Raw genomic sequence first — 8,694 nt, 5'->3', positions numbered from 1 at the left:
CTTACCTTACTCAAGACAGTACTAAATAAAATATAACATGAATTTAGTATGATCTTTCTTATTTTTTGAAAATTACTCATATTTTCACAGATTCTGCAAGGGGTGCCCAAACTTTCGAGCCCCACTGTGTATATATATATATATATATATATACTAACTGATCATATAGCTTATCATTCACTACTCCTTTATACAAGTGCTTTAAGTTATGTTCTGAGGACAGTTTCATGATCATTTAGATTAAAAACTTGTTAAATGTTTCCATTTGATCCTTTTTCAATGAATTGCAAGAGTTAAAAGACCAATTAAACAAGCATTACCTGATGTTTTACTTATTTCTCCTCTGGAGGGCATGGGATACAATCAAAACAGCAGATGGGCCTTCCTTTCTGTACTGCTTTCCTAGTGCCTAGGGGACAGCTCTCACTACACACAGACACAGGCACCTGCCACACACCAGGGAAATCTCTTGAACAACATCATAAAAATAATATGCTGTTTAATATGTTTTGCATGTTTACACATGTTTGTCTGTGCCATTATGGTGCATTGCTGCATCACATGTGCACTTGGGGATTTTGTTTTGATTGGAAAGTCAATCTGAAAAGAGAGTCTTACAATCCTTAGGCCTCCTCCCCAGATGATGTTGACATTTTTCACAGTAAACTGTTGCCCAAAAGGCTGAATTGCATCATAGTTGCCAATAGTCGCTACTTACATTGTGCCTATTGTGACTTTTTGTAAGTTTACCAGTTCGAATCTTGCAGGGGAGTCAACTTTTCTATCGAAAATACTGTTTCTCCCCCATTCATGGTGAAATTCACAGTCTGCATATAATGTAAAATCTAAAAATAATAATAATAATAATAATAGTAATAATAATCACAATAATCTTTTCTTTGCATCATTTAGTTTACTTTCATTTCTACATATATTTAAAGTTAGATATTTATATTTTCTATATAGAATTTATTTGACCTGCTATGGTTGTATTGTAGTAGGTTGAGCACAGGTGACATTAGCAAATGGACATTTTTGATGATTACAATACAATAGATTATGCAGTACATAAGCTGTTGCATACACAGCCTTGTAGACATTATTGGCATATCTCAGATCATACTCATCAGTGAAAGGATGTTTGATATATTTCACGTGCTCTGAGCCATTGCATGCCCTTTGCAATGCATTTGGGCTCAATGAGCATTGAAAAATGCTTTCCCAGAATTCTTTGAGAAACATGCTTTTTGGAAATTGTGAGGGGTTGAGTTTTGTAGAAAAGGGCCTAGTCATTCTTTTCAGAACCTCTTAACAGGCTGGCATGTTGCATTGTACATCGGGATCTGCTGGCGGGACATCAGAAGTCATGTGAAGGTCAATGGCCGGCTGTTTCCGGCTCTACTGAACTTGGGAAGCTCAGTCAGCCTTATCTAAGCTCACCTCCTTCCGCGCTACAGCGAAAAGAAGGCTATTCTTCCGATTACGTGCGTGCATGGGGACACACAACAGGTGCCAGCTTGCCGCATGACGATCTCCGCCGCCCCAGGGTCCTGGCCTATCAAATTCGGAGTGATGAAGGACCTTCCAGTGCCCGTCCTCCTGGGAAGAGACTGGCCAGGCTTTGACTGTCTGTTAACCACTGCCACGCAACCTGCCAGCCAAAAGCATGGCGTCTGATGAAAAGGTCTCGTCGACACCCCGTCCTCCTAGCCTCAGACAGTGGAATAGATGGTGAGTCCCCTTCCCATAACTCTAACCTATAATATGATGTCTTCCATCAGGTAATGAGATTGGGCTTGTTCGGCAACGCTCAGCATGAAGATGACCTGCTTAAGCATTGCTGGATGCAGGTGCGTTCTATGGAGGGAAAGTGGACTCAGACCCCATCCTCTCCAACACTTTATTCTTGAGAACTGCCTGCTACACTGTGTTGCCCAGCAAAGGGGGAAGGAAAAATGGATTTTGGTGATGCCCCGCTCGAAAACCGAAACCAACACGGAAACCGTAGTTGTTGACGTGAACCCCCACCTGTCAGCTGCCCAGAAAACCGAGCAACAACACCTGATCGGTCAGAAGACCCAGGTACTCTATCATGACATCAGAACACCCCCAAGTATGGTGACCCATACTCAGAATTTGTGTTCTGCATTTAACCCATCCGAAATGCACACACACAGAGCAGTGAACACACACACACACACTGTGAGCACACACCCAGAGCAGTGGGCAGCCATTTATGCTGCGGCGCCCGGGGAGCAGTTGGGAGTTCGATGCCTTGCTCAAGGGCACCTAAGTCGTGGTATTGAAGGTGGAGAGAGAGCTGTTCATGCACTACCCCCACCCACAATTCCGTCCGGCCCGAGACTAGAACTCACAACCCTTTGATTGGGAGTCCAACCCTCTAACCATTAGGCCACGACTTCCCCCTAAGCAAAGGCCCTATCAGATCCCTTAAGCGTGTTGGCAGGCTATTGAGACAGAAATCCAGCAGATGTTGAAGTTAGGGGTGATAGAACCACCGTGCAGCCACTTTCCATCATTTGATGGATATCCTGTTATGGGGGCATCAACAATATGCCGCTGCCTATATGGGTGACGTGGTGATCCACTCAGAACGTTGGGATGACAACCTTAACCATCTGCAGGGTGTGCTAATGGAGCTTCAGAGAGCTGGACTCACCACCAACCCTCGCAATTGTCATCTAGCACTCTTCGAGGTGAAGTACCTTGGCTTTCGGGTGGGACGCTGTCTCATAAAACCCCAGGAGAAGAAAGTGGAGGCAGTGAACGCCATCCCGAGACCCAGCACAAAGACTCAGGTACTCAGGTACAAGCTTTTTTTTTGTGGTTGGCGGGGTATTATCGCTGCTTCATCCCTAACTTCTCCTCTCTAGCCACCCCTTGACAGACCTGACCAGGAAGGGAGCCAGAATGAATTACCTGGAACTCTGATGTGGAAGAGGCCTTCCAGGGGGTGTGAAGTGGGTGCTAACTTCTGAACTGGTCCTACATGCCCAGGACTTCGGCTGTCTCTTCCTGCTGCAAACGGATGCTTCCGAAACAGGATTGGAAGCTGTTCTGTCTCAAGTCCAGGAAGAACATCCCATGTTATTTATTAGCAAAAATCTGTCCCCAGTCGAGATAAATTATGTGACCATGGAAAAAGAACGAGCATCCCAAGCTTATATCAGCATTGCCCTGGAAACCGACCAAGTACACCTTCACGCACACATCATGGGCTGATCGTCACAGCTGGAAGTCATCAGCCGCGTGAGGCCCAACGGTGTTTGAGACATACTCAGACATATTCAGCTCAGACCTTCAGACTCGTCTGACTCGCATTGCTGTATAACTGGTCAGACTTACCAAAAAATCCCAAAAAATCCTGTTTACTTTTGTTATCTGAGCAATGAAGGCCTTAATACTTAATGTCCACTAGAGGGGGCGACAGGTTTTAAAAAAATCCAGTCTACTCTTTTTCTGTTAACATAAATGACAAATAAATGCATGAATTTCATGTGTCCTGCCATGAATATGCCATATCTGTGTACAAGAATAAACCTCAGACTTCAAGCTGTATAACTACTTAACCTGTTAGCCTGCACCCTGACGCCCATGTCCTCAACACCCCTCAACTTTCACATGTCAATGTTTACGAATACGTAGATTAAATGAAACAGGACAAATTTAATCTTGACAAACTATATACCATTATAAAGATCTAAGCCTCAAGCATCGATGACGGATTGCTTTTTTACAATGAAAAGCTTATAAAGAATAAACACATCCACAGCTGTAAATCCTGGTTTAGTTAGGAAGGTAAGGGTCCACTGAACGACATCTCATGGAGCATGTTTAGGTCAACAAAGTTATAATGGATGGATGATAATTCCTTTGTTTACATTTCAGTTCTTCAGGGACAGTATTGTTGTGTCCGTTATGGAATAATTCATGCTCAGAAACTGCGTCTTGGTAGTAAAAAATGGCATGGTTTTTCAGCGTACAGTGTCACAAACAGAATAAGACGATCCACCAAAAAAAAATGAAAGATAGATGAAAGATAGTTTATTTGAATTTTGGCGCTCTCCCGTGACGGCTCGTGATGCGCACTCTGACGCACCTGTCATCTGATGGAGGCAGAACTTAGCGATCACCTTTTTCTTTGTTTTATTTTTCAACAGTTTTCATATATGTATGAGTGTGTTTTATGTTGAATTGGCCTGTCTCTGCATGATTACCATCTGTTTGAATGCAAATCAGCTTGTTATTACTGTGTAATCACGGATTTCATGGCTATAGATGAACGTCATCTATATGATTAGAGAGTAGTTTATTGACTTTATGGCGCATTTGTATTATTACCATCCCTATAACTGGTCATCAGCACATTAGCACACATTTTAATTGTAATTCATTGTAAATGCTGCATTTCTAGCAATCTCAGGATGTTCTGTAATTGGCATACAAAGTTAAATCTTTTTTATTTTATTTGTTTACTTTCCTTACTCAAATTATTCTTATTGTATTTTTCTAGTGCTCAAATAAATCACGTTTGTGTCTAGTGTTTTACACTTGAAAAAAAAAAATATGCAGTGGTATGTTTAATGACTAAAATATTTTGTAGAAGCCTTCAATACAGTTGGTAAATATTTTTATTTTTATTTTTGAGGGGTGAGGGGGTCTAGACATAGTCTCAGAAAAAATATTTGCAGGAATCTAATTTTTCATGATATCTTCTTCAGATTTGAAATATAAACTCATGAGACTTTCAATCCATTACTTTTCTAGATTAGATGGATTAACAATAAAAATAAAAAAAATAACAAAAATCAGTGTGGTAAAAAAAAAAAAACATTTCAAGGCACTTCAGCGTCTATAACTTTTAATATTTTTGAGAATTATCAAATCTGGTTGATAAAAATGAAAAGCCCAAAGGGTCTTCTTTTCAAAGACACCAAAATTATATGGTGGTATTATATACAAAGGAACTGTTAAAATTGTAAGTTAGGTAGGGCACTTTCAGCTGTGAGTCCCATAATGGAGGGTGCTGGTTAAAAGTAAAAAAATAAAAATAAAAAAAAAGTTCGCATTTCGCAGGTTAAAAGTTCGCATTTTGGCTTTTTCAACCTACATCCAAATTTATTTTAATATATTGTTTATTCACAATGTTTTATGCATTTAATGTTTGTCCATCTGGAACTTTTATTTGTCATGAGCTGTATATTTTAACATGTTCTAGGTGTTGAAAAATGAATGCAATGAATGTAAAGAGCTAGTGTCAGCCCAGTCCTGCACCTGGAGGGCCAGTGTCCTGCAAAGTTTAGCTGCCCCAAAAAACACACCTAAGCTAAGCAAGGTTATCAGGATCAGTAGCAATGTCCAAGCAATGTGGTTGGAACTGGTTGGAGCTGAACTCAGTAAGTACAATGGAAAATGTAATCTGTAAAAATTTAATTTAATCCTTATAAAACATGCAAACAAAACTGCAAACTGTTCTACACAGAATTACATAAAACTCTTAGTGACTTCAAGAACATTAGAACATTGGATGTTACTGCAGGAAATAGGGAAATGCATACTGTTACACAAAACTCAGTGACTACAAGAACTTTGGATAGGCCTGCATTTAGGGGACTGTCTTGAGATCTCCATCCATTGTGTCAATACAGACCTTGCATCCCACCACACTCCTTCAGCATGGGGTTGAACACAGTCTCTTAAATGATAGCTGGCGGGGGGGGGGAGGGGGGATGTATACCTTAGCTTAACGATACCTTGGAAGTGAAAGTGAAAAAAAAAGTGAAAGTAACATTCAGCCAAGTATGGTGACCCATACTCAGAATTTGTGCTCTGCATTTAACCCATCCGAAATGCACATACACAGAGCAGTGAACACACACACACACACTGTGAGCACACACCCGGAGCAGTGGGCAGCCATTTATGCTGCGGCGCCCGGGGAGCAGTTGGGGGTTCGATGCCTTGCTCAAGGGCACCTAAGTCGTGGTATTGAAAGTGGAGAGAGAGCTGTTCATGCACTCCCCCCACCCACAATTCCGTAGGGCCCGATACTCGAACTCACAACCCTTCGATTGGGAGTCGGGTGTGGTAGTAGCCTTGATGGAGGAAAAAAGTGACAAAAAAAAGTGCCATCAAAAGTGGCAAATGAGCTCACTAGAGCCAATGGCGCCTACCCATGCTAGAAGACCAGATAGCGGGAGAGGACAGGGGAAACACTCGTGAAGCAACCCCCCAAGAAACAACCACAAACCAATGAAAAGACAACCAAAGAAGCAAACCCTTGAGCTAGGCTGTTGTTTAAGATGTTGTTCTCAGGCGGAGAGAAGAAACATGAGTATGGGGTGGGCACGCTTATTGAGAAGGAAGTGTTCAAAAGCTTGATCGATTGGAAGCCGATCTCGTCACGTATCATGACGGCTTGCATTGCGGGACAAGGATTCAACGTTACCATCGACGACTAGTCACAAAGACCAGGAAATTTAAGAGTTTTACAGCCAGATGCAGCAAGTGCTTACCGAAACTGTGAAGCGAGACATCAAAAAAAAAATCATCATGCTGCCATAGGAAAAACAACTGATGAAATATGGAAGAATGTCCACGGCCAACATGGATACGGGTGTCTTAACGTACAAGGTGAACGCTTACTTCAATTATGTCAACTCAATGGAATGTGCGTGACCAACACATTTTTTCAGAACAAAGATAGTCGAAAAGTAAGTTTCACGAACCTGGGAGACAGAAGGTACATGATCGACTATATTCTGATCTACCAGCGATGGAGAACCACGGTGAGAAATGTGCGCAGCTTCCCAAGTGCCAGCATAGGTTCAGATCACAACCTTCTTATGGCTGAAATTAAGCTCTGATTTAGTACAGCGAAGCGAAAAGAAATTAAGCCGAAGCTGAACATCGAGAATCTTCTCACTTGCAAGGAAACAAGTTGTCAATATAGACTTAGTCGAATTAGACACTACGCTTGAGAAGATAAACAAAGTTTATAAAGAGGTCGCAAGTCAAATCATCGGACACATTAAACCAAAGAAGAACATCTGGATTAGCGACAAAGTTCTTGAGCTGGCTGATGAGCGACGACAGATAAAGAAGCTCATAAGCAAAGTCCTCACACAGAAACCCGGTTATAATGCTCTGACGAGAGAAATAAAGAAAGAGGTAGAAAGAAGCCGAGTCGAATGGGTAACGAAGCAGTGCGATAAGATAGAACAACTCAACAAGCGGAACGATACGAGGGCCCTTTTCCAAAAAGTGAGAGTACTTAAGACAGGAGTCGCTGTAAAAGAGCATAGCAACATCATTCGAAGCAAGAACAGAGAACGTTTTACTACAGAGAGAGAGTGTGCGATGAGCTGCACCGAGGACTGCAGCGAACTGTACAACTACAACATAAACATTAATGTGGACAAGCTTAATAACCTGTAGCCAAATTAACATCATGAGAAGCTTCCGAGCACCTTGGAAAGTGAAGTCAGGGCTGCAATCAAGAAATTGAAAAGCAGGAAAGCGCCTGGTATCGACAGACTTGAAGGTGATCTTATTAGGATTGGCGGAAATGAGTCAGTGAAAGCCATGCACAAGATATGCAGCAGAATATGGATGACTGGTCAATTTCCGCCCCTATGGACCATGTCATTGATAGTCACGTGGCGAAAGAAAGGAGACACCACCAAGTGCAAAAACTACCGAACAATAAGCCTCATTTGCCATGCAAGCAAGATCATTCTTGAAATCATACGTAGTCGAATGAAGAACACAATCGAGATACAAGCACAAGCAGGCTTTCGAGCCGGGCGAGGAACTATCGAGCAGATCTTTGCCATATGACTTCTTGCAGAGAAACATCTAGCGCTGCAAGACAAGGAGTTGTATCTGGTGTTCATCGATTTTAAGAAAGTGTTTGGTCGAGTCTGGCATGAGGGCCTATGGTGAATTCTACATCATTACGGCATTCATCCAAAGCTAGTCGAGTTAATCAAGAACCTGTATGCTGAGACTGCAAGTGCGGTACGAATCGGCTCAACCGAATCAATCTGGTTAAGACAGAAGGTGGGTGTGCGCCAAGGATGTATCCTATCTCCCGATCTTTTTAAAGGGGGGGGAATGCTATTTCATGCATACTGAGTTTTTTACACTGTTAAAGAGTTGGATTCCCATGCTAAACATGGACAAAGTTTCAAAAATTAAGTTGTACGTTTGAAGGAGTATTTTTGTTCGAAAAATACTCCTTCCGGTTTGTCACAAGATTCGAAACGTTTTTTTTCGAGTATGGGTCTGTGTGACGTTAGATGAAGTGGAATTTTCTTATATGGGTACTAAGGGCACTTCTCCCGGCAGAGCGCGCACTCCCGTAGAGCAGAGCAGAGACATTCACTGATCAGAGTGAGAGACCCAAATGTCACAAAAGAAGTGTGTTTTTGGTTGCCAGGGAAAGACAAAACCCTGCACAGATTACCAAAAAAAAAAAACAGCATTAAGGGACCAGTGGATGGAGTTTATTTTTCCAGAGCATCAACATTGTGTAAGTGTTTTTGTTTGTTCCCTGCATTTCAAAGATGCTTGTTTTACAAACAAGGTCCAGTTTGATGCCGGATTTGCATATCGTTTATTTATTAAGGATAATCAGTCCAAACGAAAAAGGGTCACGATCGTGTGTTGGAA

At 41.9% G+C, this 8,694-nt stretch overlaps 1 pseudogene; it reads right to left on the bottom strand.

The window, feature by feature from the left end:
• Window positions 1-332: 332 nt before the first annotated feature.
• Window positions 333-1,293, bottom strand: LOC113061314 (extracellular calcium-sensing receptor-like; annotated as a pseudogene).
• Between the last annotated feature and the right edge of the window lie 7,401 nt (window positions 1,294-8,694).

Source organism: Carassius auratus, chromosome 43, assembly GCF_003368295.1.
Source record: "Carassius auratus strain Wakin chromosome 43, ASM336829v1, whole genome shotgun sequence".
NCBI lineage: Eukaryota > Metazoa > Chordata > Actinopteri > Cypriniformes > Cyprinidae > Carassius > Carassius auratus.
Note: the sequence above shows the minus strand (reverse complement) of the source record. Positions and strands in the feature narration are given on the sequence as shown.